Source organism: Phocoena phocoena, chromosome 2 (genome assembly GCF_963924675.1).
Source record: "Phocoena phocoena chromosome 2, mPhoPho1.1, whole genome shotgun sequence".
Taxonomy (NCBI): Eukaryota; Metazoa; Chordata; class Mammalia; order Artiodactyla; family Phocoenidae; genus Phocoena; species Phocoena phocoena.
This window is the reverse complement of record NC_089220.1, coordinates 87,692,916-87,710,678: the sequence shown is the minus strand read 5'-3', so window position 1 is coordinate 87,710,678 and position 17,763 is coordinate 87,692,916.

Below are 17,763 nucleotides of genomic sequence, written 5' to 3'. Positions count from 1 at the left end.
GTAATATCAAATGGTAAAAGCTCTCCCAGATATCTCCATCTCAACACTAAGACCCAGCTCTACTCAACGACCAGCAAGCTACAGCGCTAGACACCCTATGCCAAACAACTAGCAAGACAGGAACACAACCCCACCCATTAGCAGAAAGGCTGCCTAAAATCATAAGGTCACAGACACCCCAAAACACACCACAAGACACGGTCCTGCCCACGAGGAAGACAAGATCCAGCCTCATCCAACAGAACACAGGCACCAGTTCCCTCCACCAGGAAGCCTACACAACCCACTGAACCAACCTTAGCCACTGGGGGCAGACACCAAAAACAACCCAAACTACGAACCTGCAGCCTGCGAAAAGGAGACCCCAAACACAGTAAGTTAAGCAAAATGAGAAGACAGAGAAACACACAGCAGATGAAGCAGCAAGGGTAAAAACCCACCAGGCCAAACAAATGAAGAGGAACTAGGCCGGCTACCTGAAAAAGAATTCAGAGTAATGATAGTATAGATGGTCCAAAATCTTGGAAATAGAATGGAGAAATACAAGAAACATTTAATAAGGACCTAGAAGAACTAAAGAGCAAACAAACAATGATGAAAAACACAATAGATGAAATAAAAAATTCTCTAGAAGGACTCAATAGAGAATAACTGAGGCAGAAGAATGGATAAGTGACCTGGAAGATAAAATAGTGCCAATAACTACCACAGAGCAGAATAAAGAAAAAAGAATGAAAAGAACTGAGGACAGTCTCAGAGACCTCTGGGACAACATTAAACAGACCAATATTTGAATTATAGGGGTCCCAGAAGAAGAGAAAAAGAAAGGGACTGAGAAAATATTTGAAGAGATTATAGTTGAAAACTTCCCTAATATGGGAAAGGAAATAGTCAGTCAAGTCCAGGAAGCGCAGAGAGTCCCATACAGGATAAACCCAAGGAGAAACATGCCAAGACACATATTAATCAAACTGTCAAAAATTAAATACAAAGAAAACATATTAAAAGCAGCAAGGGAAAAACAACAAATAACATACAAGGGAATCCCCATAAGGTTATCAGCTGATCTTTCAGCAGAAACTCTGCAAGCCAGAAGGGAGTGGCAGGACATATTTAAGGTGATGAAAGGGAAAAACCTACAACCAAGATTACTCTACCCAGCAAGGATCTCATTCAGAATTGACAGAGAAATTAAAACCTTTACAGACAAGCAAAAGCTAAGAGAATTCAGCACCACCAAACCAGCTTTACAACAAATGCCACAGGAACTTCTCTAGGCAGGAAACACAAGAGAAGGAAAAGACCTACAATAACAAACCCAAAACAATTAAGAAAATGGGAATAGGAACATACATATCAATAACTACCTTAAATGTAAATGCTCTAACAAAAAGAAATAGACTGGCTGAATGGATACAAAAACAAGACCCGTATATATGCTGTCTACAAGAGACCCATTCAGTCCTAGGGACACAAACACACTGAAAGTGAGGGGATGGGAAAAGATATTCCATGCAAATGGAAATGAAAAGAAAGCTGGACTAGCAATTGTCATACCAGACACAATAGACTTTAAATAAAGACTATTACAAGAGACAAAGAAGGACAGTACCTAATGATCAAGGGATCAATCCAAGAAGAAGATATGACAATTGTAAATATTTATTTATCCAACATAGGAGCACCTCAATATATAAGGCAAATAAATGCTAACAGCCATAAAAGGGGAAATCAACAGCAGCATAATAATAGTATGGGACTTTAACACCCCACTTTCACCAATGGACAGATCATCCAAAATGAAAATAAATAAGGAAACACAAGCTTTAAATGATGCATGAAACAAGATGGACTTAATTAATATTTCTAGGACATTCCATCCAAAAATAACAGAATACATTTTCTTCTCAAGTGCTCATGGAACATTGCCCAGAATAGATCATACCTTGGGTCACAAATCAAGCCTTGGTAAATTTAAGGAAACTGAAATTATATCAAGTAACTTTTCTGACCACAACGCTATGAGACTAGATATCAATTACAGGAAAAAAATCTGTAAAAAATACAAACACATGGAGGCTAAACAATACACTACTAAATAACCAAGAGATCACTGGAGAAATCAAAGAGGAAATCAAAAAATACCTAGAAACAGATGACAATGAAAACAGGACAACCCAAAGCCTATGGGATGCAGCAAAATCAGTTCTAAGAGGGAAGTTTATAGCAATACAATCTTACCTCAAGAAACAAGAAACATCTCAAATAAACAACCTAACCTTACACCTAAAGCAATTAGAGAAAGAAGAACAAACAAACAAACAAAAATCCCAGAGTTAGCAGAAGGAAAGAAATCATAAATATCAGATTAGAAATAATGAAAATGAAATGAAGGAAACAATACCAAAGATCAATGAGACTAAAACCTGGTTCTTTGAGAAGATAAACAAAATTGATAAACCATTAGCCAGACTCATCAAGAAAAAAAGAGAGAAGACTCAAATCAATAGAATTAGAAATGAAAAAGGAGAAGTAACAACTGACACTGCAGAAATACAAAGGATCATGAGAGATTACTACAAGCAACTCTATGCCAATAAAATGGACAACCTGGAAGAAATGGACAGATTCTTAGAAAAGCACAACCTTCTGAGACTAAACCAGGAAGAAATAGAAAATATAAACAGACCAATCACAAGCACAGAAATTGAGACTGTGATTAAAAATCTTCCAACAAACAAAAGCCCAGGACCAGATGGCTTCACAGGCTAATTCTATCAAACATTTAGAGAAGAGCTAGCACCTATCCTTCTCAAACTCTTCCAAAATATAGCAGAGAGAGAAACACTCCCAAACTCATTCTATGAGGCCACCATCACCCTGATACCAAAACCAGACAAAGATGTCACAAAGAAAGAAAACTACAGGATAATATCACCGATGAACACAGATGCAAAAGTCCTCAACAAAAGACTAGCAAACGCTATCAAACTACCACTGGCATTTTTCACAGAACTAGAACAAAATATTTCACAATTTGCATGGAAACACAAAAGACCCCGAATAGCCAAAGCAATCTTGAGAAAGAAAAATGGAGCTGGAGGAATCAGGCTCCCTGACTTCAGACTATACTACAAAGCTACAGTAATCAAGACAGTATGGTACTGGCACAAAAACAGAAATATAGATCAATGGAACAGGATAGAAAGCCCAGAGATAAACCCACGCACATATGGTCACCTTATCTTTGATAAAGGAGGCAAGAATATACAGTGGAGAAAAGACAGCCTCTTCAATAAGTGGTGCTGGGAAAACTGGACAGCTACATGTAAAAGAATGAAATTAGAACACTCCCTAACACCATACACAAAAATAAACTCAAAATGGATTAAAGACCTAAATGTAAGGCCAGACACTATAAAACTCTTAGAGGAAAACATGGGCAGAACACTCTATGACATAAATCACAGCAAGATGCTTTTTGACCCACCTCCTAGAGAAATGGAAATAAAAACAAAAATAAACAAATGGGACCTAATGAAACTTCAAAGCTTTTGCACAGCAAAGGAAACCATAAACAAGGTGAAGAGACAACCCTCAGAATGGGAGAAAATATTTCCAAATGAAGCAACTGACAAAGGATTAATCTCCAAAATTTACAAGCACCTCATGTAGCTCAATATCAAGAAAACAAACAACCCAATCTAAAAATGGTCAGAAGACCTAAATAGACATTTCTCCAAAGAAGATATGCAGATTGCCAACAAACACATGAAAGGATGCTCAACATCACTAATCATTAGAGAAATGCAAATCAAAACTAAAGTGAGGTATCACCTCACACCAGTCAGAATGGCCATCATCAAAAAATCTACAAACAGGGCTTCCCTGGTGGCACAGTGGTTGAGAGTCCGCCTGTCAATGCAGGGGACGCAGGTTCGTGCCCCAATCCGGGAGGATCCCACGTGCCGCAGAGCTGCTGGGCCCGTGGGCCTGCACGTCCAGAGCCTGTGCTCCGCGAGGGGAGAGGTCCGCATACTGCAAAAAAAAATAAAATAAAATCTACAAACAATAAATGCTGGAGAGGGTGTGGAGAAAAGGGAACCCTCTTGCACTGTTGGTGGGAATGTAAATTGATATAGCCACTATGGAGAACAGTATGGATGTTCCTTAAAAAAACTAAAAATGAAACTATCATATGACCCAACAATCCCACTACTGGGCATATACCCTGAGAAAACCATAATTCAAAAAGATACATGTACCACAATGTTCATTGCAGCACTATTTACAATAGCCGGGACATGGAAGCAACCTAAGTGTCCATCGACAGATGAATGGATAAAGAAGATGTGGTACATATATACAATGGAATATTACTCAGCCATAAAAAGAAGCAGAACTGAGTTATTTGTAGTGAGGTTGATGGACCTAGAGTCTGTCATACAGAGTGAAGTAAGTCAGAAAGAGAAAAACAAATACCGTATGCTGACACATATATATGGAATCTAAAAAAAAAAAAGTTCTGAAGAACCTAGGGGCAGGACAGGAATAAAGACGCAGATGTAGAGAATGGACTTGAGGACACAGGGAGGGGGAAGGGTAAGCTGGGACGAAGTGAGAGAGTGGCATGGACATATATACACTACCAAATGTAAAATACATAACGAGTGGGGAGCAGCTGCATAGCACGGGGAGATCAACTCGGTGCTTTGTGATCACCTAGAGGGATGGGATAGGGAGGGTGGGAGGGAGATGCAAGAGAGAGGAGATATGGGGATATGTGTATATGTATAGCTGATTCACTTTGTTATAAAGGAGAAACTAACACACCATTGTAAAGCAATTATTCTTCAATAAAGATGTTAAAAAATATGCAAGCACACTTGAAAATCTACATTGTTAAGCTATATAAGCAGAGCATTAAATATATATGTGACAAGAGATTAAAATAGCAATATGACGATTGTATTTTAATCACTCGCTCAGAAATTCCTTAAGAGTATTATAAACTGTCCATCTCTAGGGTCTGAGAATCCAAGATTTGCATCTTATTAACTATTCCAATTCATTCTATACCACATTGATTTGAATATATAAGAGAAGCCAGAGGAAAAAAGGAACATTCTATATACACCACCCTCACTTCCTCCTAATGACTTCCAGTATAAGTTTTTTTATGGGGTCCACTGCACCACAGTAATCCAGCCACAGTTCCCCATGAATCCTATGCCAGCCCTTTACAGGGGCTGTTTGTTCTCATGTCCTACTAAAAGCAACCACTGTGTTTACTAATAAGAAGACTAATGCCTGAAGAAATGGTGACCTGTCCAAGTTATAGATGGTGAGGCCGAAGCCTCCAGCTTTCCCAGGGTTGGCCTGAAGCCAGAGAGCCAGTGGCTTCATGGTCCCATCTCTGAAAGCTCTCCCACTCCCCAGCGTCCTCCCACATTGAACATGGACCGGGGCACACCCAATCTCAGATTTTCGTAGATAGTCTCAATATTTTGTTTTCTTGTCTAACCAAGTCACCTTTAAAATGTGTATACTCTTCAACCCAGCTATTGTCATTATAAAACATAACTTCATGAAAGAATAAGTCAGAAGTACAAAAATGCATGTACAAGGATAGTCATTGCAACTTTATCTTAAGCCCCAAACCTTGTAGACTACCCAAATATCCAAACTACTGTGATTTGCTTTATAAATAATGGTACATCCATACAGTGGTATATGGTGATATAAAATGATGATGTGTGACGTAGTTATGGGAGTGGCCAAGATGGTGGAGTAGGAAGACCCTGAGCTTACCTTCTCCCACAGGCACACCAAAATTACAAGTATTTACAGAGCAACTATTAATGAGAAAGACCTGAAGACTAGCAGAAAAGATCTACAACTAAAGATATAAAGAAGGAATCACAGCAAGATGGGTAGGAGGAGCAGAGATGCAGTATAGTCAAGTCCCATACCTCCCAATGGATGACCCACAAATGGGAGGATAATTACAATTGCAGAGGCTCTCCCCAAGAAGCAGGGGGAACCCCACATCAGGCTCCCCATCCTGGGGGTTCTGCATGGAAAAGACAAGTTCCTAGAACATTTGGCTTTGAAGGGCAGCAGGGCTTACTTTCAGGAAAGCTGGAGGAAATAGAGACTCCACTCTGAAAGGGCACACAAAAATCTCACATGCTCCAAGACCCAGGGCAAAAGCAGTAATTTGAAAGAAGCCTGGGTCAGACCCAACTGCTGATTTTGGAAAGAGCCTCCTAGAAAGGCAGGAGGCAACTGGGAACATATTGGCAGCAGCAATTTTGGGGAGCTCATTCTACCATGAGGACACTGGTGCTGGCAAGCGCCATTTTTGAATCCTCCCTCTAGCTTATTAGTGCTAGCCCCACACACCAGAGGGACTAGAACCTGGACCCACCCTCCAGTGCACTAGCACTAGACCTGGGACCACTGGGACCCTGCAGGAAGCCATTGGGATCAGGCCCCACCCACCAGTGAGCCAACACCAACTCTGGGACCTGCAGGGCCATGCAGTCAGGGACCGTGGGACCCAACTCTGCCCACCAGTGGACCCACACTAGCCTCAGGATAAACCTCACCCACTAGCAGGCGGACACCAGCCCAAGGACAACCATAGCCCCACAGCCTGCTGTGTCAGGACACAGCCCCCCACCAACAGGCCAGCACCAGCCCCAAGGTTCCCTGGGCCCTGGCCCCACCCACCAGCAGGCTGACACCAGCTCTGAGCACCTTGGGCTACTCAGCCAGCCATTCCAGTATCCAGTCCCACTCACCAGTGGGCCAATATCAGCACTGGGACATCCCAGACCCTGCAGCTAGCCATGTCAGGAATTGGCCCTGCCCACCAGCAGGTTGACACTAGATCTGGGATACCTGGCCCTGCAACCAGCCACCCCATCAGGACATGGCTCCTCCAATCAGTGGGCCAGCACTAGCCCTGGGACTCCCTGGGGCTCCAAAGCCAGTTGATTCATGACCCGGATCCATTCACTAACAGTTGGCAGCCTCCGCACAAGGCAGGGCATAGTAGCCAACTGGACTAAAGTCCAGCAACACCTATCAGACCACCCATATTAGTCAGCCTAAGGACCCACAGAGTACAGCTAGAGAGTACAGTTCTGGTGACCAGAGGGGAGTGCACTGCTGGGACACCAAGGATGTCTCCTACAAAAGGCCACTTCTCCAAGATTGGGACACATAACCAACCTACCAAATACATAGAAATAAAAACAGTGAATTAGCCAAAATGAGGCAACAGAGGAATGTGTTCCAAATGAAGGAACAAGATAAAACCCCAGGATAAGAACTAAGTGAAGTGGAGATAAGCAACCTACCTGATAAAGAGTTCAAGGTCATAATTAAAAGATACTCAAAGAACTGAGGAGAAGAATGGATAAACACACTGAAAAGTTTAACAAAGAGTTAGAAAATATAAAGAAGAACCAGAGCTGAAGAATACAATAACTGAAATTTTAAAAATACAGTAGAAGAAATCAACAGTAGATTAGATGATATAGAGGGACAGATCAGCAAACTGGAAGACAAAGTAGTGGAAATCACTCAACCTGAACAGAAAGGAATTTTAAAAAGTAAGGACAGTTTTAAGAGACCTCTGGGACAACATAAAGCATACTAACATTCGCATTATAAGGGTCCAAGAAAGAGTGAGAGAGGCAGAGAACATATTTGAAGATGTAATAGCTAAAAATTCCCCTAAACTAAAAAAGAAAACAGACAGCCAGGTCCAGGAATCACAGAGTCCCAAGTAGGATCAATGCAAAGAGGCCCAAACCAAGACACATTATAACTAAAATGGCAACAATTAAATATAAAGAGAGAATCATAAAAGCAGCAAGGGAAAAACAATTAGTGACATACAAGGGAACTCTCATAGGATATCAGCTGACTTTTCAGCAGAAACTCTGTAGGCCAGAAGGGAGTGGCACCATATATTGAAAGTAATAAAAGGGAAAAACCTATAAGCAAGAATACTCTACACAGCAAAGCTATCATTCAGATTTGAAGGAGAGACCAAAAGTAAAGCTAAAAGAGTTCAGCACCATGGAACAAACTTTACAAGAAAAGTTAAAGGGACTTACCTAAGTGAAAAAGAAAAGGCCACAACTAGAAATATGAAAATTACAAAAGGAAAAAGCTCATTAGTAAAGGCAAATTTAGAGTAAACGTATTAGATCAATCACTTATAAAGTTAGTAGGATGGTTAAAAGACAAAAGTAGTAAAATCGTCTATATCCACAGAAGCAGTTAAGGGATACACAAAACAAAAAGATGTAAAATATGATGTCAAAAACAGTAAACATGAGGGGTGGAGAGTAATAATGCAGGATTGTTAAAAATGTGTGTGAACTTGAACTTAACAGATCAGTAACTTAAAAAAAATAATCAGGGCTTCCCTGGTGGCGCAGTGGTTGAGAGTCCACCTGCCGATGCAGGGCACACGGGTTCGTGCCCCAGTCTGGGAAGATCCCACATGCCACGGAGCAGCTGGGCTCGTGAGTCATGGCTGCTGAGCTTGCACGTCCGGAGCCTGTGCTCCACAATGGGAGAGGCCACGACAGTTAGAGGCCCGCGTACCGCAAAAAAAAAAAACAAAAATAAAACAGATAGACTGATAGATAGATGATAGATAGATAGATAGAGATATATAGACTGTTAATTATAAATCCCTTGGTAACCATAAACCAAAAATCTACAATACATACACATACGAAAAAGAGAAAGGAATCCAAACATACTACTAAAGATAGTCAACAAATCAAAAGGGAAGAGAGCAAAAGAAGAAGAAAGGAACAAAAATGAATTACAAAAACAACCAGGAAACAATTAACAAAAGTGGCAACAAGTACATACCTATCAGTAATTACTTTAAATGTAAATGGACTAAACGATCCAATCAAAAGGCACAGAGTGGATGAATGGCTACAAAAGCATGACACATATATATGCTTCGTACAAAAGACTTAGTTCAGATCTAAAGACACACAGACTGAAAGTGAGGGGAAGGAAAAAGGTATTCCATGCAAATGGAAATGAAAAGAGCCAGGGTAGCAATACTTATATCAGAAAAAATAGACTTTAAAACAAAGACTGTATCAAAGACAAAGAAGGATATTACATAATGATAAAGGGATCAATCCATCAAGAAGATATAACAATTGTAAATACGTATGCAACCAACATAGGAGTACCTAAATGCATAAAAGCAAATATTAAAAGATATAAAGGGAGAATTTGATAGTAACACCATCATAGGAGGGGACATTAACACCCCACTTACATAAATGGACAGATCATCCAGACAGAAAATCAACAAGGAAACCTTAAACAACACATTAGGTCAGATGAATGTAATAGATATACATAGAACATTCTATCCAAAAGCAGCACAACACACATCCTTTTCAAGTGCACATGGAACATTCTCCAGGAGGGATCACATGCTAGGCCACAAAACAAGTCTCAGTAAATTTAAGACTGAAATCTTATCAATCATCTTTTCTAATCAAAATGCTAAGAGACTACAAAACAAAACAAATGAACAAACAAAAAACAACAACAGAAAACCCCACAAAACCTCTGGGGAAGGGTGGGAGGAGGGATAAACTAGGAGTTTGGGATTAACATATACACACTACTATATATAAAATAGATAACCAACAAGGACCTGCTGTATAGCACAGGGAAATAACTATACTCAATATTTTATAATACCCTATAAGGGAAAAGAATTTGCTATATATATATATATATATATATATATATATATATATATATATATATATATATATATATAATTGAATCACTTAGCTGTACACCTGAAACAAACACATTTTAAATCAACTATACTTCAATTAAAAAAACAACAGCAGAAATATAGACACATAGAGGCTAAACAAAACAACCAATGAGAAAAAAAACAACCAACTGAAAAAATCAAAGAGGAAATAAAAAAACTACCTGTAGACAAATGAAAATGAAAAAACAGTAATCCAAAATCTAAGGGATTCAGCAAAAATAGTTTTAAGAGGGAAGAAGACAAGAAAAATTTCAAATAAACAACCAAACATTACACCAAAAGGAAGTAGAAAAAGCAGAACAAATAAAACCCATAGTCAGTAGAAGGAAGGAAATCATAAAGGTCAGAGCAGAAATAAATGAAATAGAGAATTTTAAAAATACAAAAGACCAATAAAACTAAGAGCTGATTCTTTGAAAAGATAACCCAAATTGATAAACTTTTGGCCAGACTCATCAAGAAAGAAAGAGGGCTCAAATAAATCAGAAATGAAAGAGAAGTTACAGCTGACACCATGGATATACAAAGGATCACAAGAGACTACTTCAAACAATTATATGCCAATAAAATGAACTCCCTAGAAGAAATGGATACATTCCTAGAAATGTACAATTTTCCAAGACTGAATCAGGAAGAAATAGAAAACATGAGCAGACCAATTACCAGTAATGATATTGAATCAGTAATTTAAAAAAAAAAAAGAAAAGAAAACTCCCAACAAACAAAAGTCCAGGACCAGATGGTTTCATGGGTGAATTCTCCCAACATTTAGAAAATAGTTAACACCTATCCTCAAACTATTCCAAAAAATTGCAGAGGAAGGAATGCTTCTGAACTCAGGCCAGTATCACCCTGATACCAAAACCAGACAAAGATATCACAAAAAAGAAAATTATAGGCCAGTATCACTGATGAACATAGATGCAAAAGTCCTCAACAAAATATTAGAAAACAAATTCAACAATACATTAAAAGGATCATACATCATGCCCAAGTGAGATTTATTCCAGGGATGCAAGGAGGATTCAACATCCACAAATCAATCAATGTGCTACACCACATTAACATACTGAAGAATAAACATCATATAATCATCTCAACAGAGCAGAAAAAGCATTTGAAAAAAATTCAATATCATTTAATAAAACTCTCAAAAAAGTAGGTATAGAGGGAACATAGCTCAACATAATAAAGGCCATATATGAGAAGCCCGCAGCTAATATCATACTCAACTGTGAAAAGCTGAAAAGTTTTCCTATAAATTAGGAAAAGATAAGGATGCCCACTTTTGCCACTTTTATTCAACATAGTATTGGAAGTCCTAGCCACAGCAATCAGACAAGAAAAAAATAAAAGGAATCCAAGTTGGAAAGGAAGAATTAAAACTGTCACTGTTTGCAGATGACATGATACTATACATAGAAAATCCTAAAGACACCACCAAAAAACTACTAGAACTCATCAACAGATTTGATAAAGTTGCAGGATACAAAATTAATATACATAAATCTGTTGTGTTTCTATATGCTAACAATGAACTATCATATACCCTGAGAAAATCAAAATTCAAAAAGAGTCATGTACCAAAATGTTCATTGCAGCTCTATTTACAATAGCCCGGAGATGGAAACAACCTAAGTGCCCATCATCGGATGAATGGATAAAGAAGATGTGGCACATATATACAATGGAATATTACTCAGCCATAAAAAGAAACGAAATTGAGCTATTTGTAATGAGGTGGATAGACCTAGAATCTGTCATACAGAGTGAAGTAAGTCAGAAAGAAAAAGACAAATACCGTATGCTAACACATATATATTGAATTTAAGAAAAAAAATGTCATGAAGAACCTAGGGGTAAGACAGGAATAAAGAAACAGACCTACTGGAGAACGGACTTGAGGATATGGGGAGGGGGAAGGGTGAGCTGTGACAGGGCGAGAGAGAGGCATGGACATATATACACTAACAAACGTAAGGTAGATAGCTAGTGGGAAGCAGCCGCATAGCACAGGGAGATCAGCTTGGTGCTTTGTAACCACCTGGAGGGGTGGGATAGGGAGGGTGGGAGGGAGGGAGATGCAAGAGGGAAGAGATATGGGAACATATGTACATGTATAACTGATTCACTTTGTTATAAAGAAGAAACAAACACACCATTGTAAAACAATTATACCCCAATAAAGATGTAAAAAAAAAAAACACAAAAAACAATGAACTATCAGAAAGAGAAATTACGAAGACAGGGACTTCCCTGGTGGTGCAGTGGTTAAGAATCTGCCTGCCAATGCAGGGGACACGGGTTCGATCCCTGGTCCGTGAGGATCCCACATGCCACAGAGCAGCTAAGCCCATGCACCACAACTACTGAGCCTGCACTCTATAGCCCACGAGTCACAACTGCTGAGCCCATGCGCCGCAACTACTGAAGCCTGAATGCCTAAAGTCTGTGTTCCGCAACAAGAGAAGCCACTGCAATGATAAACCCGTGCACTGCATCGAAGAGTACACCCTGCTTGCCGCAACTAGGGAAAGCCCTCATGCAGCAATGAAGACCCAACGTAGCCAAAATTAAATAAATAAATACATTTATTTAAAAAAAGAATACAATCCCATTTATCATTGCATCAAAAAGAATAAAATAACTAGGAATAAATCTAACCAAGGAAATAAAAGACCGGTACTCAGAAAACTGTAAGACAATGATGAAAGAAATTGAAGACAACACAGATGGAAAGATATACCATGCTCATGGATTGGAAGAAGTAATATTGTGAAAATGACCATACTACCCAAGGCAATCTACAGATTCAATGCAATCCCTATCAAAATACCAATGGCATTTTTCACAGAACTAGAACAAATTTAAAGTTTGTATGGAAACGTGAGAGACCCTGAATAGCCAAAAGAATCTTGAGAAAGAAGAACAAATCTGGAGGTATTACACTCCCTGATTTCAAATTATACTAGAAAGCTACAGTCATCAAAACAGTATGGTGTCTTATGAAATATTTTCTGTTAATTTCTTTACTTGAGTCCTTATGCCTCAGTTTTTGTTGAATAATAAATTATCTGTCATTGTAAACAATTAAAAAAAAGCGATTTACTTCCTAGTGATAAAAAAAAGTTATATTGAAAACAAAATGTAAAAAAGTTCAACACTACTAACATTTAAAGAAACAGAAATTAAGTATTGGTCTGTTTAATTAGTGATATTTTTAAAGAATTATAATGCCTTATGCTCAAAAAAAATAATGTTGTGAGTCTGATATACATTCTTACCTTGACACCAGTACTAACTGACAAAATGAATTTATCACAAGATTCCAAAAGCCATAAAAGTATTTATATCCTTTGATTAAATAATATAATTTCTATATATGTCAATTATATCTCAAGTAAAAAAAAATAAAAAAAAAATAAACAGTATGGTGGCACAAAAAAGGACACATAGTTCAATGGAACAGTATAAAGAGCCCAGAAATGAACTTACTCCTATATGGGCAACTAATCTATGACAAAGGAGACAAGCATATAAAGTGGGGAAAAGGAAGCCTCTTCAATAAATGGTACTGGCAAAACTGGACAGCTGCATGCAAAATAATCATACTGGACTACTTTCTCACACTATTCACAAAAATAAATTCAAAATGGATTAAAGACTTAAATGTAAAAATGAAACCATAAAACTTATAGAAGAAAATATAGGCAGTATGCTCTTTGACATCAATCTTAGTAATATTCTTTTTATGGATACAGCTCATCAGGCAAGGGAAGCAAAAGCAAAAATAAACAAATGGGGCTGCATCAAACTAAAAAGCTTTTGGACAGCAAAGGAAACCATCAACAAAATGAAAAAGCCACCTACTGAATGGGAGAAGATATTTGCAAACAATATATCTGATAAGGATCTAATATCCAAAATATATAAAGAACACATACAATTCATGATCAAAAAAAGAAACAACCTGATTTAAAATGGGCAGAGGATCTGAATAGACATTTTTCCCAAAGAAGACATATAGACGGCTAATAGACATATGAAAAAATACTCAATATCACTAATCATCAGGGAAATGCAAATGAAATCCACCATGAGATATTACCTCATATTTGTCAGAATGGGTATTAACAAAAAGGCAACAAATAACAAGTGCTGGGGAGGATGTGGAGAAAGGGGAACCTCTGTGAACTGTTGATGGGAATGTAAATTGATACAGCAACTATGCAAAACAGTATGAAGATTCTCCCCAAAATTAAAAATAGAACTACCATGCAATCCAACAATTCCACTCCTGGGTACTTATTCCAAGAAAACAAACAAACAAAAACTAATTCGAAAAGATATATGCACCCTTATGTTCAATGCAGCATTGTTTTCAATATCCAAGATATGGAAGCAACCTAAGTGCCTGTCCATAGTTAAATGGATAAAGAAGTTGTGGAATGTACATACAATGGAATATTACTTGGCCATAAAAAGAATGAAATCTTGCCATTTGCAACAAAATGGATGGAACTAGAGGGTATTATGCTAAGTGAAATAAGTCAGACAGAGAAAGACAAATACTGTATGATTTCACTTATCTGTGGAATCTAAAAAAACAAAACAAATGAACAAACATAACAAAACGGGAACAGAGTCACAGATACAGAGAACAAACATGTGGCTGGTGGTGGGGGATGAAGAGAAATAGAGGGTGGTGGGGGATGAAGAGAATGGAGGGTGGTGGGGGATGAAGAGAAATAGTTGAGGGAGATTAAGAGGTATACACTTTCAGTTGAAAAAATAAATGCGTCACGGTACGAAATGTACAGCAACTATCAATATAGTCAATAATTACATAATATCTTTGTATGGTGATAGATCATACCTAGACATCATGGTGATTATTTTGAAAGTATAGAAATATCGAAACACTATGCTGTGTAACGGGAACTAAAATAGTGTTGTAGATCAATTATACTTCAAAAACAAACTCATAGAAAAAGAGATCAGATTTGTGGTTACCAGAGGCAGGTGTTTGGGGGAGAGGGAGTTGGATAAGATAAAGGCAGTCAAAAGGTACAAACTTCCAGTTATAAGATAAATAAGTACCTTGGGATGTAAGGTACAACATGATAAATATAATTAACACTGCTGTATATTATATATGAAAGTTGTTAAGAGAGTAAATTTTGAGTTCTCATCACAAGGACAAAATAATTTCTTCTACTCCAATAAAGATGTTAAAAAAAAAAGTAAAAAGGAATAGAAAAAAATTTTTTCCATTCCTTTTTTATCTATATGCGATGATGGATGTTCACTAAACTTATTCTGGTAACCATTTTATGAGCTACGTAAGTCAAATCATTATGCTGTACACCTTAAACTTATACGGTGCTGTATGTCAATTATATCTCAATAAAACTGGAAGAAAAAAAAGAAAAAAAAGAAAAAAATTAAAATGATGATGTGTATAATTACTGACATAGAAGGAATTTAATAATTTATTAAGTGAAAAAAATTGATTAAATGAAAACAAATGCAAAACAGTATGGAGGACAAATGACCCACTTTTGTCAACATAATAATGGATGGTATTTAGGGAATTCCCTAGTGGTCCAGTGGTTAGGACTCGGTTCTCTCATTGCTTGGGCCCCAGGTTTGACCCTGGTAGGGGAAATTAGGTCCTGCAAGCCACATGGTGTGGCCAAAAAAAGAAAAAACAATGGCATTTAAACATAAATGGAGGGGGAACTATAAGAGATTAAGAGAGACTTACAAGACATATCTACAAAACAGAAATAGACTCAAAGACATGGAAAGCAAACTTATGGTTACCAGTGGGGATGGCAGGGTGTGGGGAGGAGAGAGAAATTGGGAGCTTGAGACTGACATAAACACACCACTGTATATGGAGTAGATGGACAGCAGGGACGTACTGTATGGCACAGGGAACTATATTCAATATCTCTTTTTTTTAGTAGTTTTTTTGGGACTTCCCTGGTGTCACAGTGGTTAAGAATCTGCCTGCCAATGCAGGGGATACGGGTTCGAGCCCTGGTCCGGGAAGACCCCACAAGCCACGGAGTAGCTAAGCCTGTGTGCCACAACTACTGAACCTGTGCTCTAGAGCCTGTAAGCCACAACTACTGAGCCCTTGTGCCACAACTACTGAAACCCATGCACCTAGACCCCGTGCTCTGCAACAAGAGAAGCCACTGCAATGAGAAGCCCACGCACCCAACGAAGAGTAGCCCCCGTTTGCTGCAACTAGAGAAAGCCCACACGCAGCAACGAAGACCCAAAGCAGCCAAAAATAAATTAAAATAAATAAAAAATTTTAAACCTTTAAAAATAGTTTTTTAAATATTTATTTTATTTATTTATTTGGTTATGCTGGGTCTTTGTTACGGCAGGCAGGCTCCTTAGTTGTGGCTCATGGGCTCCTTAGTGTGGAATGCTGACTCTTAGTTGCGGCATGCATGTGGGATCTAGTTCCCTGACCAGGGATCAAACCCGGGCCCCCTGCATTGGAAGCACAGAGTCTTAACCACTGCACCTCCAGGGAAGTCCCTCAATATCTTGTAATAACCTATAATGGAAAACAATCTGAAAAAGAATTTATATAAAACTGAATCACTTTGCTGTACACCTGGAACTAACACAACAATTGCAGATTAACTATACCTCAGTAAAAATAATGGTTGGACTTCCCTGGTGGTGCAGTGGTTAAGAATCCACCTGCCAGTGCAGGGGACACGGGTTCAATCCCCCGTCCAGGAAGGTCCCACGTGCCGCAGAGCGACTAAGCCCGTGCACCACAACTACTGAGCCTGCTCTCTAGATCCCACAAGCCACAATTACTGAGCCTGCGTGCCACAACTACTGAAGCCCGCGTGCCTAGAGCTTGTGATCCACAACAAGAGAAGCCACCACAGTGAGAAGCCTGCACACCGCAACGAAGAGTAGCCCCCGCTCGCCGCAACTAGAGAAAGCCCGCACACAGCAACGAAGACCCAGTGCAGCCAAAAAAAAAAAAAAAGAGACCAACTCACTAAAAAAAAAAAAAAGACATATCAACCACATGCAATGTGTCTGGATCCTGACTCAGGCAAACCAAGTGGAAAAGGTCTTTTTTTTTTTTTTTTTTTTAAATAACTAGGGAAAGTTGCACTTCGATTTATTGGGTGTTAGATGATTTGAAGAAATTGTTAATTTCATTAATGAGAATTGTGATGGTTAAAAAAGTCCTTATCTGTTATGGGTGAAAATGGAAAAAAAAGTAAGTAAAATATATTCCCATTTCTGATTATAAATACATATACATGTTTTATTTGTATAGAAATGCATGGGGTGGGGAGTTAGAAGGAAGTACTCCAACTTATTAGCATCCTTGGAGAACACATATGGCTGGTTTTCTTTTTTTTTTACTTATCTGACTTTATTTTCTTATCAATGTACAACCTTGTGTGATAAGGGAAAGTTCAGTCACCGTCATCTCCTAGTGACTAGGGCACTGCAAACAGCTGACCCAAGGAGCCTCTTGGGGCTCCTGCCAGGGAGGAGGAGCTGAGACAGGGTCTGTGAGAGGTGCCCTGGACTGGAGAACCCAAGGGTGCCTGTAGCTGGCAGCCCAGTGCATACACAATTGTGAGGTCAGGGCAGGACCCACGGGAGCTCAGCATCACCCACCTGAAGCCTGGAGCTGGCCCCAAGGGAGCTACTCCGCCACTGTGCCTCAGTGGTGCTAGACCCAGAATAGGCCCACCTTTGGCCCAGGCCCACCTTCTTCCCACAGCTCCCTCCTCACTATGGATGAACTGCTGGGCTCCCCCACCCGCAGCCAGGCTGTGCCTCTGCCTGCAGTCCTACATGTACCACAGAAAGGCCAACTGGTGATCACACACAGGGAAGTCACTGATGGG